The sequence below is a fragment of the Pinus tabuliformis genome, chromosome 2_2, assembly GCF_031772625.1.
Source record: "Pinus tabuliformis cultivar Carrire ecotype Pingquan chromosome 2_2, CPIR1, whole genome shotgun sequence".
NCBI classification, from domain to species: domain Eukaryota; kingdom Viridiplantae; phylum Streptophyta; class Pinopsida; order Pinales; family Pinaceae; genus Pinus; species Pinus tabuliformis.
The window spans coordinates 219,464,573-219,485,989 of NC_142300.1; positions in this window are offsets into that span (position 1 = coordinate 219,464,573).

The following is a 21,417-nucleotide window of genomic DNA, read 5'->3' on the forward strand; positions in this document are numbered from 1 at the left end:
ACACATAAAACACATATACAGAGAGATTTTCCCTTGGATCCCAAAACAGGGACTACCAGCTTGAATTTTCATTATGTTCTTTTCAATGTTACAATACATATTTATACATGACGAAGCATCCAATACCATGGACCGAAAACCATCGCGTCCAAAACCATGGACCAAAAACCATCGCGTCCAAAACCATGGACCAAAAACCATCGCGTCCAAAACCATGTGTGAAAAATCATGCACAAAACCATAGGTAGCTCTGCCCAGTGGGGTTACTTGCACCCCTCAAACCCCCTGTGACCCACCCCCGCTACACAATCGGCGCGACGAAGGGGGGGCTCCGCCCCCCTTCTAACCCCCCAGTTAACTACATGGGCTAGTCGTGGAAAGAATATAACACAACCCAATAGATCTGGTTGGGTGTCATCCTAAAACGAGCTGGCTCCTTTACCCAATCCTTCAGAATGTCTCTCGAGTGAGCTTTGCTGTTGGGCACGCTGAATGGAGGAGTCATGATAGTCATGGGCTCGGTCATCTGAAACATCTCATTGTAATCTAGTTCCCAAAAGGTTGCAAGCTTCGTCCCACTGACACTACTCAAGGTCTTCGTCTCGGGGTCAGTGTGAGAAACAATCCAGTGAATCATGTCCGTGCATGGGAACGTGGGGTATCTGCATGAAATCCGGTACAATCTGGACTTATGAATGTTCACATACACCTGACGGTCTTCAAGGTCTTCCCCAAAAGTACCTGCGGACGTTTCATTCACCTCTTTCCACTTTAGTTTGATTTCCTTATCTATATACAACTTCGTATCTTCGTAGATCGGTAGACTAGAGGACACCTACTCAATTGCTGCTTCAGCTGCAATACCATCAGTGTCTTGAGATCATGTTCTCTTGGAAGCCATTGAGACAGATGAAAACCTGAAAGATCTAGAAACAAGCAGCATGCATGGCAAGTAATATGTCAGTGAAAACAAAGCAAATTCGGGGAAGGACACAACACATACATGGGGAACTGATGAGCAAGATTGCGCAAATTTCACTTGGAGGCTAGGTGACTAGTTCCAAAAATGCGCAAAAGGAAGTCTGGGTTGTCTGGGAGGTTGGACTAGCTACTGGAACTACAAAATTTGCAATCCAGTCAGGCAATTGGCTGCTGGGATTACGCAATGTGCAATTCTAGTTGGGAAGGACTGCTGGCCGAGTGACATATTTGTGCAATTTTTTGGGCCAAGCAACCACTGTCCTCCAGAAATGCACAAAACAGTCTTGGAGGACATTGCTGGTTAAGAATGCACAAATGTGTAGAGGAAGGTGAGCCTTCTTTCCCCAGATTGCATAATGCAGCCTTGGTGAAGGCAGAGCTAGGGCCAAGGTTTGCCCGACTTGCCGATGGGCAACTGAAAGCAAGTAAGACAATGAGATGCATGGTGACACTAAGTGATAGCATAAGCGATTATCAGTTCATGCAAAACATGAGTGAAAGAATCAACAGAGAGATCAACATGCATGTGGGTGAGGCAGTTCGTCGGTTGGGCGAATGTCCGTGCAAAACCGTTTCACGCATGCAACAGCAACGAAAACTGAAACAGAGCTAGGATAAGCTAGAATATATGTAAACAACAACAGGCATTCAAAGAAATCAAACAAACATCACTCGCACAAGCGAATACACAAAAAGTGACCAAAATACTAAAAAAGACAAGTTGAGGCCACTTACTCGTGAATAGCTGAGCCGGATGTATTGAAGAGTCCTGTATATGTTGTGGGATGTCAAAGCTCCAAGATCGATGTGAATGAATGAGCTCTGATGCATCGAATAAATAAGTTTGGTCTTATGACACGCATGCCACAAATCTAGGAAAAAGTGACACTTGGAGGGAAACTTCTAAAACAACTTTGCATGTAACCCCCGGCTGCTAAAAATAGATCCTTGAATCATGGGATGCCTTTCTCATATTGTCTTTTGCTATTTCGGGAAGATCAAGTCATGCATACATGCAAGTCAATTTTCCCCATTCCCGGGTGGAACTGGTCAACGAACTTTCCATGCATGCAAGTGTTCAACTGCTTGGGAAAAATGCGCATTCCTGGCTGGGAGCTGGGATGACTGCTTGGGAGGTTTGCACAATTTATGGGCAGAGCAGTTGACTGCTGTCTAGATTTGCACAAATCCTGGTCTGAACAAACTGTTGTTGGGAAAATTTGCGCAAATCTTGCTGGGAGGGTTAGCTGGTAGGATTGCGCAATCCTGGAGCCCAACAGGCTGTCAGAGAGGATTGCGCAATTCCTGGAGGGAAGGATGGTTTCCCTCCAGAAATGTGCAATTTTCAAGGGGAAGCTGCTCAGCCTGCAAATGGACCAAGTTTGGGTAAGCAGCCTGTGAGGGGAATGGATGAACTGTGATCGACAGGCTGCCTTTGTGAGAGGAAAATACTGAAGCTTGAGTACTTGATGAAGCAAGACAAAGTGTTGTGTAAAGTTGGTAGGGAGGTTCCAAAACAGGCTAAGGAAAAATTTTGGAGGGTGGTTGTAGCCGCTACAACAGGTTCCAGCAGTGGAAGATCACATTGAGCATCAACAAAAAGTTCTCCAACTCTTAAAGGATAACCTCACTTTGGCACATAATAGAATGAAACAATAGGCATATCAACATCGCAACGAAAGAAGTTTTGATATAGGTGATTGGGTATTTCTACGAATACAACCATACAAACAAATGTCCCTCAAGCAAGCTAAGAAGGATAATAATTTATCACCAAAGTATTATGGTCTGTACAAGGTGTTGCAAAAGATTGGTACTATGGAATACAAATTGGAACTTCTTGCATCTTCCCGAGTGCACCTAGTTTTCCATGTTTCATGCTTAAAGAAGGTTATATGTGACAAGCTCCCAGTTCAAACAATATTGCCAGAACTTGACGAGGAAGGAAAAATCATATTGGAACCTGAAGCAGTCATAGAAACAAGAACTTGACAGCTACGAAATCGATCAATTTCAGAGTATCTCATCAAGTGGAAGAACTTACCCACTGAAGATTCCACATGGGAGGATGAGAATTTTATATAGAAGCATCCAGAACTACTCAAGTGTTGAGGACAACACTTTTTTGAAGGAGAGGGGCATGTTAGGTCCCTATAATACTAGTGTATTCCCTTATTATTATTGTCATTGCACCCCTTATTGTTATTATTATTGTGCCCCATAGTAGCCCACTATTGTTATTGTTGTGCCCTTACATTATTATTGTTATGTCAGCTCTAATTATATTGTGACCTTTTATACTCATTTATATATAAAGGAGGTCTTGTCATTTGTATCATCCAATAATTGTTCATTTTATGTAATTTAAATGAGGTTTCCCCCTCAAAGAGGCTACTTTTGAAGTCATTGATCCATCTCTTTCTTCTATTTTGTGAGCTAGTTGCATAACACAGTTGAGTTTTGTTTTTTTTCTAATTCCTTTCTAAGGGAGACTATTTCTTCTTCTCATTTTTCACACTCCTTGATTTTCTCTTCCAACTGTTGTAATAAGGTGTCTTCAATTTTCTTTGCTTCTTCCAACTTTACTTTCAGAAGAAGAAGTGATGAATCTTCTGATTCATTCTTTTTCTCTTGAAATTTTGCAAGCATCTCCTTCTGCTTCTTATTCTTTTTCCCGAGCCTTTCAATTTTTTCTAATGCACAAATCAATTCACCCTCTAGATCTAATTAAACCTCTTCTTCATCAAACTCATTTTTTCCTACATTTAGATTTTCTAAATCCATGAGCATACAATCCTTCATTGTTTCTTTTTTTCTTTCTTCATCAAAGGATTTTTCATCTTCATCTCCTGAGGAATTGTTGTGTTCTTGAGTATAGAAACTCTTCTATTTGAACTTCTTTTCCTTCTTTGCTTTCCTACCTTTATTCTTTTCTTTATAATCAATTTCATTCTTTCCTTTCTTATATGGACATTTATGTGCATAATGACCCACTGCTCAACAATTAAAGCATTTGAAGGGTATCTTACCTTTGTATTTTCTAGATCCTCCCTTCAATATTCTGACAAAATTTTCCTCTTCTTCATCAAATCCATAGCTCTAGTCTTTTGGTTCTTCATTCCTCTTCTTATTAGCTTTGAAATAAGACTCTCTTGATGTAGGTTTGTATTTTGAAGTTCACATTTCACAAGCTATTAGTGTTCCATGCATTTGATCTAATGTCAATGTGTTGAGATCTTGCAACTCCTCAATGGTTGTTACCTTGGCATCAAATCTGGGTAGAAGAGATCTCAAAACCTTTTGAACTATAAAGTAGCCATGAATGATTTAATCAAGTCTTGTTATGGTGTTAACTATTTTGTCCACTTGAAGAAATAATTTGGTTAAATCCTCATCCTCTTTCATCTTTAAAGATTCAAACTGCATTTTGTAGCCTTGGAGTTTGGATTTATTTACTTTACTATCACCCTCATAGAAACTCATCATATTTTCCCATATATCATTGGCATTTTTGCAGTGCATGAATTTAACCAAATCAGATTCAAACAAACCACTTAGTATTTCATTCACTGCTTTAGCATTGTGAGTGAACTCTAACTTATCATCTTTACTAACAAATGTATCTAGTTGTTTATAGCAATTTTGTACTATGTCCCATACATCTGCATAATTTGTTCCAATGAAAATGGGGGTTTTGTTGGACAAATTGCTATATTCGTTAGACATTCTCTCAGATCTACCTTCTAGTTGTTAAACTAATGCAGAAGGAACCCACTTTGATACCAATTGTTAAAAACTAGGATAATACTGCGGGGGGGTGAATCAATATTACATAAATTTACCAATTTTAGGATTATTTATGTTATTGCACCACAATACACAAATTTTTACATGGAAACACATAAAGGGAGAAAACCACAAATGTTGCTTTTTTTTCTTTATGCCAATGCAACCTCCAACCTATTGTTACATCCAATTTACTAGAACTAACCAGAAGGATACACCCCTCCCTTGACTTACATGCACCTACTTTCTAGAAGCATCAACTTCCACAATTTATAGGAACCAACCAGTTGGGTGCACCAACCCCCTGATCTTTACGAGCACCAACCTCAAGGAAGTACCCACTCCCTGAGATGCAGGCTCCAACTTGCTTTGCCTAGAAAACCCCTCTTTCATTCATTTTTCAAAATCAAACCCTCATGAACATTCTTCTTAATTTGAAGTTCAAACATTCACTACTTTAGCTATCGACCAACTAGATATTCTACAACAATACAAAATTACTCAGACAAATGATTTTAATATGCTCTCTTCTCTACAAATCTACTATTGCTCTTCGAATTCTTCTCTCATACACACAAACTAGCATTAATTCACTCATTTTGTTCACACATTAGCTCTCTGTGGACTGCACATCACTCAATGATTTCAACTTTGTTCTTCAAATGTCTCACAACCCAATTCCTACATTCCCAACACTCTTAATTCCTTATTAGAATAAGAAAACATTATTGCGTTGTTCTCTTCTTCATTTATAGATGTTTCCATTCAAATACTATGAGAATAAATACATGGTATTTACCCATGGAAATCTTCTTGATTGTATCGACAATTGACTGAGTCAATCAGTTGTACATGCCTACGTACCCTTAGTAACTCCTTCACTCCCCCGATCCACATTCATACTTTCGTACCTTCACATTTGCAATCAATTTTCAACACAACTTTGTTTACCCAATTCCTGCCTTCATGCCTACATCCTCTCTTAGCTTGGCTCATACATGCACAAGATATTTAATAGAGCTTTCATATTAAAATATGGTGTGAGAGTGCTTTAACACTTTTTTTTTAGCACCTTTCATCACGATTGTGCACTATGACTATCGATTAAGACCCATTGGGCATCAAAAGATTAGATCTGTTAGTTAAACATGATGTGCCATTTTTCTGACACCAAACTCCAAAACCCAAAGCTCTTGGGTGCTATCGCTTAGCACCTCATAATCAAGGGTTGTGACCATTGAAAATTCCTACATCGGCATACCACTTCGCCACTCATCGACCTTTGTCTAAACCTTTATTTCTCTAACTGTTGATATGTTGATAAGTCCATGCAACTAGGGGTTGTGACCATTGCCCTTCAAGCTTAAATTCAGTATCAAGCTGTTTTTCATTGTTAGGTTATTTGCACCCATAAACTCTCAGATTACTGGATTTCTGAATGGTGTGGGTGAAACCTCAATCCAATGGACCATTGCCTTCAAAATATATTCAAATATGGATTTGGCCTTTTGGATCCTAACGTATCACATACATCCATAAATTCCTTGGAAACCCATATATATGAACATTTTTTGAGCTGATCAACCTCCTTTTTTATAGTGTTTAGATCAGGTCCAAGGGCAAACATCTGAACTAATGGACCCCTAGATCACCATATGCTTAGATGGCTTGGAATCTAGGCCTTCTATAATTTTAGGGGAATTTTCCTTGTTCAAGCTATTTTAGACAAAAAAGAATACACTAATTTTTTTTTTCCAAATTAGTCCTTGGTGAGAATCACGAGGCTTCAGAAACTACCATGTCAAAATTTGATAACCAATCAGAACTTTCCACATGGTTCTTTTGCCACATCATCTTTGTCATGTCACTACCACATCATCTATCACGCCAACTGACATCATGCTATCATCATGGTGATGTCATCATGCCACATGTCATCCTCTGGGTGGTGCCATGTGTCACCTAGAACAAGTCCACTTAGCCGCCCAAAAATACCAAATATGAGTGACATGTGTCACCCTTTTGTATGGCCATATGTATTTTTCCATGTCATCTTATCGAGTCACTGTTGATTAGACTACCACTTGTGCCATTTGTCATTGCATCAGTATGCCAAGTGTTAGTTATGTTGGTGTCTCGTTATGTTTTCACCCATGTAGCCTACTTTGCCAACGTCTAGAAGCAAACCATTATTCGCAAAAAAACTTGTATTGAAACCCCCCCTTTGGTGGTATTGCACTTTAGGGATGGGGGTTCGAAGTTCACCACAACCATTGATTGGATTGAAAATAGCAATCGGTGGCCACAAAACCCCATCATGTCCCCCCCTTTTGTTAACCCTTGACATAATTTTGGGGGGGGGAGGCTTGATCAAGATGAACCAGTTGATCTTGGTCCTTAACTAGCTCAATTGTAAACGAACATGCAACATGTGCGTCACCTAACCATTAGGTAGAGTTTAGCACTTGTATATCTTCAAACTCTTGCAACCGTTACTCACTTGACTCTACTAGATCTGCTTATGAGGGCTTCAAAATATGCAAACGAAAAAGGAAATTTTGGATTTGCAAATAGATCAAATGAATTTTAGGTTTTTCCCATGAACCCACACAATTTAATTTTGATGGATTAGCCCAAATCTACTTTTGTAGTCCCGAACTCTTAAATTTTTTACACTGATAACATATGCTCTTCATGGAACACCTCGATCACATCGCTACACATGATAAAGCATTGATGCACAAACCATACTTTCTTTGACATCAATGGCAATAGTCTTCACCAATGACACCACATGTACACCATTCACTTTATTACAAGATAACATTACAATTTAGCCCCTAATACTAGATAATATGGCCATTATAGTATAAATAATTATAACATCCTCCCTTAATGATCATATGGAGTAAACAAATTGCCTAAAATAAAATTCATCTAGGCCAATTGTGCTAAATATATTTGCAACCTACCTCTCATACATGCTTCAAACATCAAATTTTATAAATATCGTAAATTTATAATTACAAAAAAAAGTAAAATTGATTGTGTGACTTGTCACTAGCATGGATGATGCAATGTAAAATGCATTAATAACTACTAAATTTATCGTCAAATGTGAGGCATTTTTGGATACAATTTTTAGCATGGGTGTGGAAGCTAATTTCAACTTCAAAATGCTGTCTTTAACTTCCATAAACCAAAATGTTTCAAAATACACAAAATTAGGCTTCTAAATCCTACTATAACTTGGAAAGATCCTTATCAACAATTATAAATTTTACTTGTATGGTTAATCCACAACTTGTTATGACTAATCCACATTCACATGTGCTTGATCATATGGCCCCTTACATCCATCCATGAACCATACCACTCTACTATAGCTAGCACTAATTTGAATACATCCAACTTCATTATAGAAGCCTTTAGCTTCATTATAGAAACTGTTAGTGCCTTCTTACACTCTTCTTATTTTTTGCCTTGGGATTCAACAATATATGAAGATGCAAACAAATCCACATCCACCAAATGAAAACACTATTGAAAAATACTTCTCAACTCGACTAATTAGTGTTCCATATTTACCTCCATCGTTGGAATGTTGAAACTTCTCTTTCTTCACTTCTTCAATTTGTTCACCTTCTCCTCTATCATTGCACTATGGGAGCTCTTCCACATTTTCTTCCATCTCCACATTATGAGATCTGTTCTTTCTTCACATTTTCAATACTTTCTTCATTTCTTGGCTATTAAACCAACAACCTTTTTTCTATCTCCTAAAGAAATCTTGGTACCATTTACCTCTTGTGATACCAAAATAAGGTTACATTGTCACTATTAAACCTTTACATTTTCCTCTCATGCAAATCCAACCATTTTCTAGTTTCAAAACAGAGAATCAAATTGATTCAAAACTAAAATTTCATCTATTGTAGCATCTTTTTTCACAATAGCATTATTTGCACAAGGATCTAAGAGCCTATATGTTTTGACTTTGTCCTCATATCCAACAGACAACTTTTTACTTGTGGTGTTATAGACTTTAATTAATTGAAATATTTTTAGATGGTGTACTTTTAATTTTACACTAGTCTAAGCCTCCTTTTCTGTGGCTTCTATCATGGGGACTAAAATTTTCACATAGGGATTCACCTCAATGAACCTATTGTATAGCACATGCAATCATTGGATGTTAAAGAATACCATTGCTTTCACTAGATATTATATATTCACCCCAAAATCAATATTTTGAACCCCCTCTCATTACAAATCTAAAATTAAAATCCTCCTAATTTCATTATATATTCTCGGTATCCATTTTTTTGTGAATTTTTAATACCCCAATCTCTTTCTACCCCTAATATGGTGACATGACACAACCCTTTTAAACCTTGTATGAGGATTATGCAAATTGATGAACTACCTTTTTATTTTCCTTTCTCCCTTCCTCATTTTAATTTAACCACCAAAATTATTAGATATTTATGGATATTTTAACAATAACCATTTCTTTGCATCATCCAATGAGATAAACAAGGTGAAAGTTACATAAACCCTACCAAAGGATAAACCAAACAAAGAGCCTTATAGTAGAGATATTGAAATTTGAATCATAAATATGCCCTTGCATACATCACACTTCTTAATAAGTGGGAAAAGATCATTTATAGAAGCTACATACACATATTCTTATGACCTTGTATTCGTTTCTAACCAATGTATCTTAATTGTAGCTTCCTTTCATAAGGCATATTTTACTTTTCTCGGTCAACATCTTAATTTTTAATGATTTTTTTTGTCAAGACCTTGACTTTGGCATGTCCTATATTGATGGAAGAATACACACAATAAGTTGATATAGGTGTTACGCGGACAAATATCGTCTTGCGAACAAGACAAGATCTCCCTAGACTCAATTATTGAATCTAATAACAAGAAAACAAACCAATAAATATTTCCCTAGGTTCATCTTTATTGAATCATAAATAAGAGTAATGGGATATAAAATACATATCTTTTAATTGAAATTCCCATTGAAGATTCTTGCTATAATTTGATACAACCTTTTAATTCTTAGAATCCATACCTACAAACACACTAACATGAATATAATAAATGAAAAATAAATAAATAATTCAAGAGACAGAAACATGACGGAAAAGGCTTTAAGCCTGATTTGTATATAATTTTACAAATAATAATGATGCATTATATACACCTCAAGCTATGTCTCGAGATAGTTAGTGTATCTTGGACATGCAATCTCTTGGTTCAGTGAATATCTCAACCACAAACTACTTTAGGAGGATAACTAGCTGGAGAAAATCTCTCAACCAACTAGATCTCAACAAACTCCCAAGTATTAGGAATAGACTCATTCTAGAATTGATGAGCACATCAAAGACAAGTAGGAATTATATTTTCCAAGTTTCATAATTTTAATATTTTGGAATTATTGATTATGAGTATAAGACTAACATTCCCCCGCTCGATCATAAGTCCAAAGTAAGAACCTGGTACCATCTCCAAGTCTTCGTGCTGAAACTGCTGAGCTAAGCCTCAATGAAAAACTCCCTGAAAAACCGCCAAAACTAGATGCCGAAAACTCCAATATGAAAAGAGTGAACCAAGAGAAGTGAATCAACTGCAAGTATGAAACATCTCTGAAAATGTTTGACAACTTAATCTAAGGCCAAGCTATAATCCAAAAGGATATATCTATCCTTTATTAGGTCCAATGACCTTCTAAGTGAACAAAAATGCCCACATTTTCTCTCAATTAGCATCTCAATCACTTGTCCACTAACAAATTTTGATCCCCTTGGAAAATTGTGTTGTTGTCGAAACTTTCAATCTGACAACCATCATCATCAATTTAATTTCAATTTCGTCCTCAATTCCCCACTTTATCAACTGAAAAGAGAGACCATAACCATCTACATTTGTTTTGAATTCCCCTCCCCCCTTCAGATGTAGGAGAGCTTCACTATTGGCTGCAATATGTGTCTTCATGTGAGATTGAATTATGCGGTAAAACATATACAATCATTTTACTATTGACATCCACTCCCAAGGATCAATCCATGCCTAATTAATCTTCAATCTAGCTGGTTGGTTTTGTTTGCAACATCTCTATGATGAGTGATTCTTCTTTCCACGATGGTGACAAGGATGGAGATCAAAACAATGATCTTCCATATGACCAATTCTTTGACAATGTTGACATTTTTGATATTCTTGAACTTTCTCATTTATTTCTAATGTTACCCGGTCAAGAAATCCTCCATTGATGAACTTGATTGGTTTTGAATAATTAGGAATATGCAAATTTTTGTCATCTTTGTCATATCCTAAACCACATTGATTTTTGTTGCATTGAATTTCTTCCCATGGTTTGAGGATTGACTTGGAAAAAGAAGGTTGAACTTGTTCATGTACAACTTCGACACTTGAAGTTGTATCGTTGAGTGACTTGGAATCATCTTCATCATTTTAAGTTGTGGTGTTGAATGGCTCAGAAACATGACTCTTTTGCTGTAACTCATCACATTATAGTTGTGACGCAAGTTGTAGAAACTCAATGGTCTCATGTGCATAATGTAGATGCCTTTTAATATCAGCATGAGTGGCTTTGTTGATTTTCAATGTGTCTTCAGCGGTAGCTAGTATTATATTGTTTAGAAACTCTAACAATTGAATACTTTGCTCTATTTGAACTCGCTCACTTGAACTCATGCTCTTTTGCTTTTAATATTTGCTTGATTTTTCACGCTCACTTGATCTTAGATTTGAACTTTGCTTTTTTAAATTTCACATTCACCTGATTTAGTTTTAAGAAGCTTAGGGTGTCGGCTACCATCGAAAATGCACCCAAGTTAATGATTTTTACAACAAGTTCAAATGACTATGAAAGAATTTAACCTCATATCAATTCTAACTTAATGATTCAATGAAAACTTAGGTGTCGGGTTCAACCGAAAATGTACCTAATACAATTTACTTACAAAATATGATGATTTTCAAGTTACAATTCATTTCAATTCAATTTTGATTTGACCTGACATTCTTAAGGCTTTTTACTTGATTATTTCCAAGTCTTTCTTTTATATTTATGCAACTTTCAAAACACCCCACACAATTTAAATGTGATAATTATTTGAACCTTAAAACAAAATATACCCTTATTTCTCCATTATTACAAAAATTAATGTATCACTTATCACTCCAACAATATACACTTTATCACTCCATTACAAAAACTTCACTTTATTAGGATTTTTAAACATTTTTATAAAACAATTTTATGAAATCACTTTGTAAAAGTGAATTGATTTAAAAAATTCAAATTTTGTAAACGTTTAAAATTTTTCAAGCACACCTTATCTCTCCAAAAGAAACACTTTTTAATATAAGTTTGGTATGCCCATTTAATTTTCCTACTTTGCATGCTCATTTAATTTAAACTTCATGTATTAAAAAAATATTACTTTAATTGAACATCAGAACCGATGTAAAAGTAATTACTTGCTCTTTGATTTTTTTTTTTTTAATCCTAAACGGATCCAAGCATCTTTGTTCACAAAGTTTTCAACGCATCCAAATGGGGGGACTTCTATGATGCAAAATGTTTCAATCCAGAGCTTGGAGGGTGTCCATGCAGGCCACTTCTACTCAGATATTTCATGTTGGTTTCAAAGAAAATTCAGAAGCACTTGCATGGCCGGATTGATTAGAGTTTTCTTGGCTCCTCTTACTCATATTTTCTTCCTCTAACGGAAAATTCAACTTTGAAGTATGCAAAGCATTACCACATAGATGGATTGACTGCAGACCATGCCATGGGAATGATTGAAGATGCATGGACACAGTCAACGAGAGGCAGCTCGACAGAATTATTATTTGCCCACTTTGCAGCATCCACCAATCAACGTGAGTTCGGTTGAGACTTAATAGGATATCATTATAAACAACAAGGCCAATGAAATCTATATAGCTTATACAACAATTCAATGTTGCATGTCAGATGAAAATGATTGCACTTCATGGCTCCATCATCAATCTGGACGAATCTTCACTAGATCGCTATTCTTCACAAGCTTTTACGTATTCCACGCTTAATTATACTCCATATCGAACAAAGAAATTCATCTAATTTTGAAACTAAGGCTATCTACCATGAAAAAAAAAGAATCCACTAACCTCTTAGTCAATTCTGAGCATATTTTGCGGCAATCATCCAACAAATTGTTGAGGAATTGCACTGATTGTCATACAATTTGATCTGATTATCTAGAGAACTACCCTTGTGCCATGACAACATACTTCAAAAATCCATAGTCTTTGTCTCCCATCATGAAATTTAAGTTCTTCATACCAGAAAATGCTTCAACCTTTTGAAGACAATCTTGTTGCTTTGAATTGATCTCTTTCTTGGCAATGAATGTTTCTCCTTGTTGGAAGCATAAGTTTACATCAAAAGTCAATCCCTTCCCCTCTAGTCTGTAGTGAATTTATAAGACAAGAGGAGAGGGTTATAGATCCTCTTTCTAAGGATCAGATCTAGAAAGATGGGGATTAAGGTTTCATAATGAGAGGGAATAGATTCATGAAACATGGGATGAGGCCCAAATAGGTAGAGGCTCGAATCTTTCTTGTTGGTATAATATCCCCAACAAGGCTTCTAGAAATTGTTTTTTATTTTTACCCACGTTAAAAGGTTGTCGCACTTTTTAATGGAAAACAAAGAAAAATATTATGCAAGGTACAATGATTAGAATTGTGTTTACGCAGATAATTATTAGGAAAAGTGCACAAATAATTATTAGGAAAAGTGTGACACTTCTTGAAAATATGTTTTTTAGCAATGTAATATAAGATTCTTATTGTTCTCATAATGGTTTTGCTTCCAACATTGTAGGGGATTACTTGCAAAATTTTATCAGATAGTGAGAGATCTGGATTGGTCATTTTCCTAATGGTGACAAAATGGCGTGTAAAAAATTGCCCCTTATAGTACAAAGTCAAAAAAGTGTTTAAGGACTAAAGCACTTTATCGCGTAAAAGTTTGAATTAGAGACCAACTGGTTGGGGACCTGAAACAAACAATCAAGGATTACATACAAAATCTTCATAAAATCATCACTGAGTTAAGCATTACCATACTTAGAGTACAAGTATCTCAAAGAACAAGTATGGAAATGTACAAAGATCCATGTCAATAATAGACTCAGTATGGACACGGTCATCAAATATGGATCTATATTTACAATCATGAATATTTAAAACTCATGCGGCCTAGATGGATGAAACTAGATACAAGGTCTTGGTATTCATCTCTATCTATCCATAGTACGAATATAACCATGTGAGTAAATGTCTCTAAGTCGAACATGGTATAAACTACCTGATTATCGACCAATGATGTGGACCGTTAACAGGTGCGGGAAAACAACCAATAATGACAATGGTTCTCAAAGTTCTCTAGTACAATATACGAGGTGTGAATAAATGTCGTGAAGTTGAACACCCATAGAATCGTTCAATCGAAGGTCAACAACGAAAACTTGTCATAAAAAATGACAAACCTGCCATTGAGGCATGCAGGCTCCAAGGTACTAAAGGAGGTTTCTAGATCAACTTCCTAGATAATGAGCTAAAGTTGATAGAGAGTAATGTGTCGCATGAGGGCTTACAACAGGAAACTCATGTCAAGTTTGTAGAACAAATTTGATTGATTCAGGATTGACTTAGGGATGGTCGACGCGATTGAAAACTATGATTTTCAAGGTGATTTTGACTGAGGTTGGACTTCTCTTGAACATATTGGCGACACAACATTTCAAATTGACAATATTTGACTCAAAAATAAGATCAAGTACCATACTAAACTTTCAATGAGGTATGATCAATTGAGAAGAAAATGGATTTCCCAACCCAGACACAAAATGTGATGGAGTTTCATGTTCAAGAGTGACATATTACCTTTTCACAATACAAAATAGATGTTTCTTTCACATTTTCCCCCACCATTACTAGAAAGTACCTGTTTATTTTTATGGAAGCTTGAGGAGGATTACATATGCTTGTCATGTAAGCTCATCCTTTGGGGTATTTTTAATGAACCCTAAGGAGTGGTTCAGTCTCATAATGATTGACGATCCTTATATTGTTTAATTTTACGAGTCAAATATAGGTGTAACTCGACCTCTTTTCATATTTTAAATGTTTAAAAAGAGGCAAAAAGAAAAATCATGCAGTTCTTTCAATGTAAAGTTTTAACGAGCCTGAAGAAACTGAATCTTGGTGTTTTTCATATTTAGGGAATCGTGAGAAAAACTTAAGTAAACTCCAAAATGTCCGTTTTCGTAAATTTAGTCTATCAAGCCCAGAAAATGGTAACATATTCCAAGAGAGAACTCTTTTAGCCATGATTAGCTAAAGTATACCTTTTTCGTGACTAGTCTGCTTGGTCCCTATAAGGGGTAACCTTATACTAGGTAGACATCCTTTCATTTACTTTTACGAATTTGAAAGAAGCAAGTGTACTCGACAATATTTTCATGTTTCAAGAGTAAAAAAAGAGCTAAAACATAACTCCAAGATTTCACTTTTTCGTAAGTTTAAAGAGTCCAAAAAAAGTGATAAAAGTGTACTCAGTAACTTATTTTCATGTATTTACAAGCATTAGAAGGAACTGAGACTAAGCTTGAGATAAGTTTCATTTTTTACACAAGCTTGAAATAGAGAAAAAATTGTGCTTGAGATAGGTTTCATTTTTACACAAGCTTGAAACAGAGAAAACATGTGCTTGAGATGGGTTTCATTTTTACACAAGTTGGAAATAGAGAAAATTTTTGCTTGAGATAGGTTTTATGTCCCCCAACATAACCTGCAAGGGGGTATGCCCCATAAGCATGAATTGAAGAGGCACATGCCAACCAAGATTCATTTGATTTTCCTAGGTAGATTACTAGTTACTAATCGGCAGATGAAATGAAGGTACATTTAAGAGATCAGATAAATACTTGACTCGATTAGAAGGGGATTTGTTTCATTTTTTTAACAAGCTTGACATAGGAAAATAACTCTGCTCATGGAACGTTATCATGGATTCTAAGAGGATAATTCTTTAAAAGGAATACATGCCAAAGGACACACCTTGATCATGGCTTCCAAGAGGTCTTCATAAGATGGAAGAACAATTCTCTGGAAGGTATACATGTCAAGGAATTAAATAGGGGTAGGAAGATTAAGTTGTAATGTCCCCATTAAATTGTTCATCATGTCACTTACCAAATCTAAGTCAAAATAAGTTGAGCATACAACTAGAGGCTCATTTTCATTGGTAAGTGAAGGCATGAGACAAGTTGCCACATAATTAACCTATGGTGGGCTAGATACCACTTGCATATAGGGAACATTCAAGGATGTTGGATGGTTGGAAGTCATATTAGGGGCACCAAACAAAAGCTGATTAATAGTCACAATGTTTCCATTATGAGGGAAATACATCACACAAAAGAGTGTGGACACGACATCCTTCATGGCATAAACATAGTCTAACCCAAGGAGAAAAATGAAATACAAGGGGCCTTGGACTACCATAACATCAATACAGATAGTTCTCCCTTCCAAGATAATAAGCAATTGAGGAAGGATCCCTAAAGTTTCACTAGATCTTATGTTAAAATCCAATAGAATCTGAGTAACAGACACAAGATGAGGGGAACCCAAAGCTTGCCAAGCAGTTGAGGATAAAATGCTAAGAGAAGAACCTTCATATACAATAGTCCAACACACATTCTTATCACAATCTTTCACAATGATTTGGAAAGGGATGCAAGAAGGGAGATGAGGTTCTATCAGTCTATTCCAATCAAAGGAAATGACCTCAGTATTTGGAGGGGGTTCCGTGGAAATGGGTGAAATTCCCCCTTGTGCGGTGGAATTTCAAGTAACGAGAAGAACATGAGCGGTATTAAATTCGATTTCTATGGGGAGAGTGGGATAAATTGGAGATGGAATCGAGTCGAACTTTTCATCAACCAATGGTCCATCAACTTGAGTGATATGGGTTTCACTCTCCAAGGGAAGGGTGGGATTGACCGAAATTGAAATGGGATCAATCATTTTGTCCACTTGTTATCACTCAGGTTGTTCCCAAAAGTTGTAAGAAAGGGAATACGGCCGAGGTAACCACAAACCAATCTTTTAGATACAGATTCTAGCCAATCTGCATCCAGAGAGTGCTCTCTCTTTATGATTTAGCTTTGTTTTTTAAAAGTGTTAGGCTAGTTATGAAGTTCAATGGTTTTGTTTTGTTTTGAGTTAGGGTGGTGAGATTCAATAGAACAGTGAGGTGAAACTGAAGAGTTTAGTCCATTGGGTATTATGGAGTCAAAAGAAACAGGCTTCCTGGATTCGGTTTCTAACAGAGGATGGAATCACAGAGTAAGGTAGTCAAATATGGAATAATTTAAAGGCTAGAATCAGATGGAATGGACTCAAATGGGTGAAGGGCAGTTAAGAATCCTTCATCATATTGAAAAGAGGGAAAGTGAATGATTACTGATAAGGAGCAGTTAAGAATTCCTTAGCAAATACTCAATGTGAAAGAATCAGGGGAAACAGGGGAAATTAAGAATTCACAATTTATACTAATTCTGAGGAAAACACAGAGAATAATAAAGACTGAAAACAGAGTGTAGTTAAGCAAATTCTAAATTAATCTTCCTCTTTATCATTCAGATCATGAAACATAGATGACATAGTAAACATGAAAACTATAAAAGACACAAGATATAAGGGTACTTATTGATCCATAGGTTGATTCAAGAATTTTGTGGCAATTCCTCCACATCAATTCTTCATCTAGTAGGCAGGACATCAGTTTGATCCCAACAGCTTTTTATTCCAAAGTTCAGTATTACAACAAAGTCTAAGAAATCTACACATACCCAACCTCTCCAAAACTCTGATGAAGGGGGTATTTATACAACAAAATACGTACAACAAAATGTCTCATCAAAGCTCTGAGATAATATCTAAGTTTAACCTAAAGTAATTTACAAGAAAAGTAGAAACAACTAACTTATGCTGTGCTAGAGGCTGGCTCTTTAGGGTTCGGTCTGCAGCTGTCTGAAGTAGCTATGCGCCGACTCTTTGTCTTAACTGATGAATTAATTCTGATCTGCTTTCATTAGTCGGATCTGATACTCTTTAATGCTGATTTGATGTGTCTTTAATTTTGCACTGATACTCTTTGACTTTAATTATCTTCTTTAATGCTGAATCGACCCTGCTCACCACTTTTCTGGCAATAACAAGACTTCAACATGTTTTCCCACCGCCTTTCCTTGCTGGTTTTCATGTTTCTGCGAGCTTGGAAGTCCATCTATTTGTTTTTAACTGTGCTTGAAGGAAGGAAACCGTAACTGGCAGCTTAGCTGAGGCCGCGAGCTCATTGATGGAGCCTTTGTGGTCCGGAGGTGGTCGAAAACTGGAACTATGAACATTAGTCGCTGGGAGCGTGCGGGCGCTATATGCAAAAAACATAACCAAAATGACCTTTCTTACCCTTTATTGACAAAAATAATTTTTGGCGGGAAAATTTGATCCAAAGGACGGATGACATCAGCATGACGTCAGCGGGGGTACGGGACGATGACGTGGCAGTGACGTCAGTGGAGGGTTAGCAGGAGGGTGGTAAGCTGTTTTTCCCACACTGCTCTTGGGCTAGGGCGGTTTCGGGTGGAGGCGCAACAAACATGGCGGGCGGTCGACACGTGTCCCAGGTACGGGCGTGAAACCACCAGTTCCCCGGGACTTAATGTTCGGTGGCAAGGGGGCTAGCGAAATGAACATCGGTCGTCCGATATGCGATAATTGATCGGATGGTAGGCATTGAATGGAGATGATGGAACGTTAACGTGCGGGGTTGGCGCATTAAATTAAACATTTTTAAAGGTTTTGGGGTGATTTTTATTGGTTAACGGGGTGGGTTTGGTCGGTTATTAATCAACTAGAGGTTGATTGACCCTTTATTTGCGTGGCGGGAAGGTTATTAAAGGTTCCAAATAAACCTTTAATCCCTTTATTTAGAACAGTAATATGGTCGTAATCGACCGGGGAGGGGTTATTAAAATATCAGGGCTTATTATATATACGGGATTGGGAAACAATGTAAAGGGAGTTATATAATAAACATGTTAGTAATTAATATGGTTTTATGAAACGGAAAGCACTAAGTCACAATTTTTAAAAACTTAGGCTAAAGGGGCAAAAAGAGTTTATACAAGAAATATGACTAATCCCTAAGTAGAACAGATTCTTACTTAGGCAAACGTTATGGGATGAGATGAGTGACTTAGTGATTTTAAGAAAATCTCAGATATCATTGGGGGTAATTAGTAAGTGATTGGGGAAACAGTATGAAGGGGAGTTAGTCATGCCTCGCTTGAGCTACTCCAAAATACTTGTCTTAGCACTTGTGAAAGTTAACACATTTTTCAGAGACAAAATCAATCACAAGTTTCATTCTGCAACACCAAAACTACCTACCTAGCCTACTTTACCTAACATTTTTTCTTCTTTTACTGGGTGCACTTAGACTAGCAAACCCTCATCAATCTTTTCTTTTCTTTGCATGGTAAGCCTATCTAAGTCTGCACTTATTTCTTCCAAGGGCTCAGATTAAACAGTTGAGCTCCTTTGCTTCTCTACCTATCTACTTATCTGCCAAGTTGAAACAGTTTGGACAATTTTTTATTCTCTATCTCTAAAACATGAAATTTAAACATGAACTGGCCAAGATTAAGCTGTTTGGCCATTCATATAAAGTTCAACAAGCTGTACACGATGCTTTATTTACAGAAAAATGAAATAGTAGTGGCACTTGGACTTGCACACTTTCTTGGTCTTTTTATTTGGGGTTCATTTCTTTTCATTTTTTCTTTTGAACATTTATTTTTACTATCGTTTAATTTTTCTTTTAGGGTATACCCTCTTGTTTTGGCTAGCAACAACCCCCCCCCCCCCCTTTTTCATTTAAGTGTTGTCCAAAATACTAAATGAATGGGGACCCTTAGTTAAAATTTAGGGAAAGCAAGAGTTTCCTTTCTTCAAAATAAGGTTACCATCGTAAGCTTAGGAAGATCTTTTGAATACTTTAAGAACCTAAGTCTATGATAAGGAAAAAATCTTTAAAGCCGCGTTGCAAAAAAGATAGAAAATGACTCCATTTCGCTATAAATATCGGTATGTGCAAGATTCTCGTGCTAAGCAATATATCGCATCGCAATAAGGTAATGCTAATGAGAAAGACTTCAAGATTTTCTGATTTGCGATGACACCGATCGCAAGATTGCATATCACAGAAAATGAGCTAACGAAATTTTGGCAAACATAAAACTTCTGCGATCTGCGATGGTGCGATATCGCGATCTGCGATGGATGCGATGTCGCGATCTGTGATGGTGCGAATTGCGATGGCGCGATCTGCGATGTTACGTAAGCAAATCATAAAATCACTTCATCACGAATCCTTCGGGCACGCTATTTAAGAAAAGCCACTTACCATAATCTGACTCAAGATCATGCGCTTTTAATGATAGTAAAGGGATTAGTTTTCAGCTATTAAATGAAATGTAGACGCATGCTTTTGTAAAGAATTACTTCACGTAAGGTGGCATATTTGATATATCTGCTGCATTTAAAACTCTCCCATCACCTTTCTTGATCAGTCATTTCCATTTCACTTGTGAGCTGCAGGAACGGAGAGCGAAAGACGATACACAGCCATACACAGGAAGAAATGGGAAAGAAAAATAGAGCTTAGGGCTCTGAGGCTAAGGAAAAGACGAAGGAAATGGCGCCTTTGTATACAGACACAGCCTGTAACAAAGACACAGGGATATCGACGTGGGAAAGCATGTACAAATTACCTGAAGAAGAGAATCCCAGAATAATGAAGGTTACTGCTGTCGCGGGCTCACAACGCTCTTCCGAAGCGTCCTTAGAAGAGCTAGCATGCTCATTTCTTCATCGGATAGCAGCAAGACCCAAAATTCTACCATATACGGATATGATCAAGTGGATACTTGACAATGCAAACATGGACAACAGACAATTCAAGATTCAAGGGCAAGGGCTCATGGGATCATTCGCTGCACAAGATTTAAAGCTTATGTATCATCTTCCTGAACCACAGGCGACTTACAATGCACAATTCGTTAAGAAATTTGTGGCAGAGAACCCAGACCTATCAGAGACCACCAAAGATTGGTCCAGAAAAGAGGAACCGCTCAAGAAAGACAAAAACGGTATGTACAGCACTGGTTCCCTCACCTCTCCGTATTGTTTTGCTACGACCATGCTTTGTAGATTATTTGGGATGCCAGTTATCAATAAGTTTTCGTCTGAATGGTTACCATTAATTGATGCTGCCACAAATGCCGATATTATGGATTGGGCCAAGATCTTTTATGATAATCTATACACGACTATTATCAATTACCGGTCTAAGAGATCCTTGTCTCAAAGGATCTATCCTCCTTTTTATCTATCCGCATATGTTATGGATTCTATTTGTTATGTGTCTAAATTTCCCATTATGGGTTGGAAATGGACTGCCCAGGACCCATTACCTAT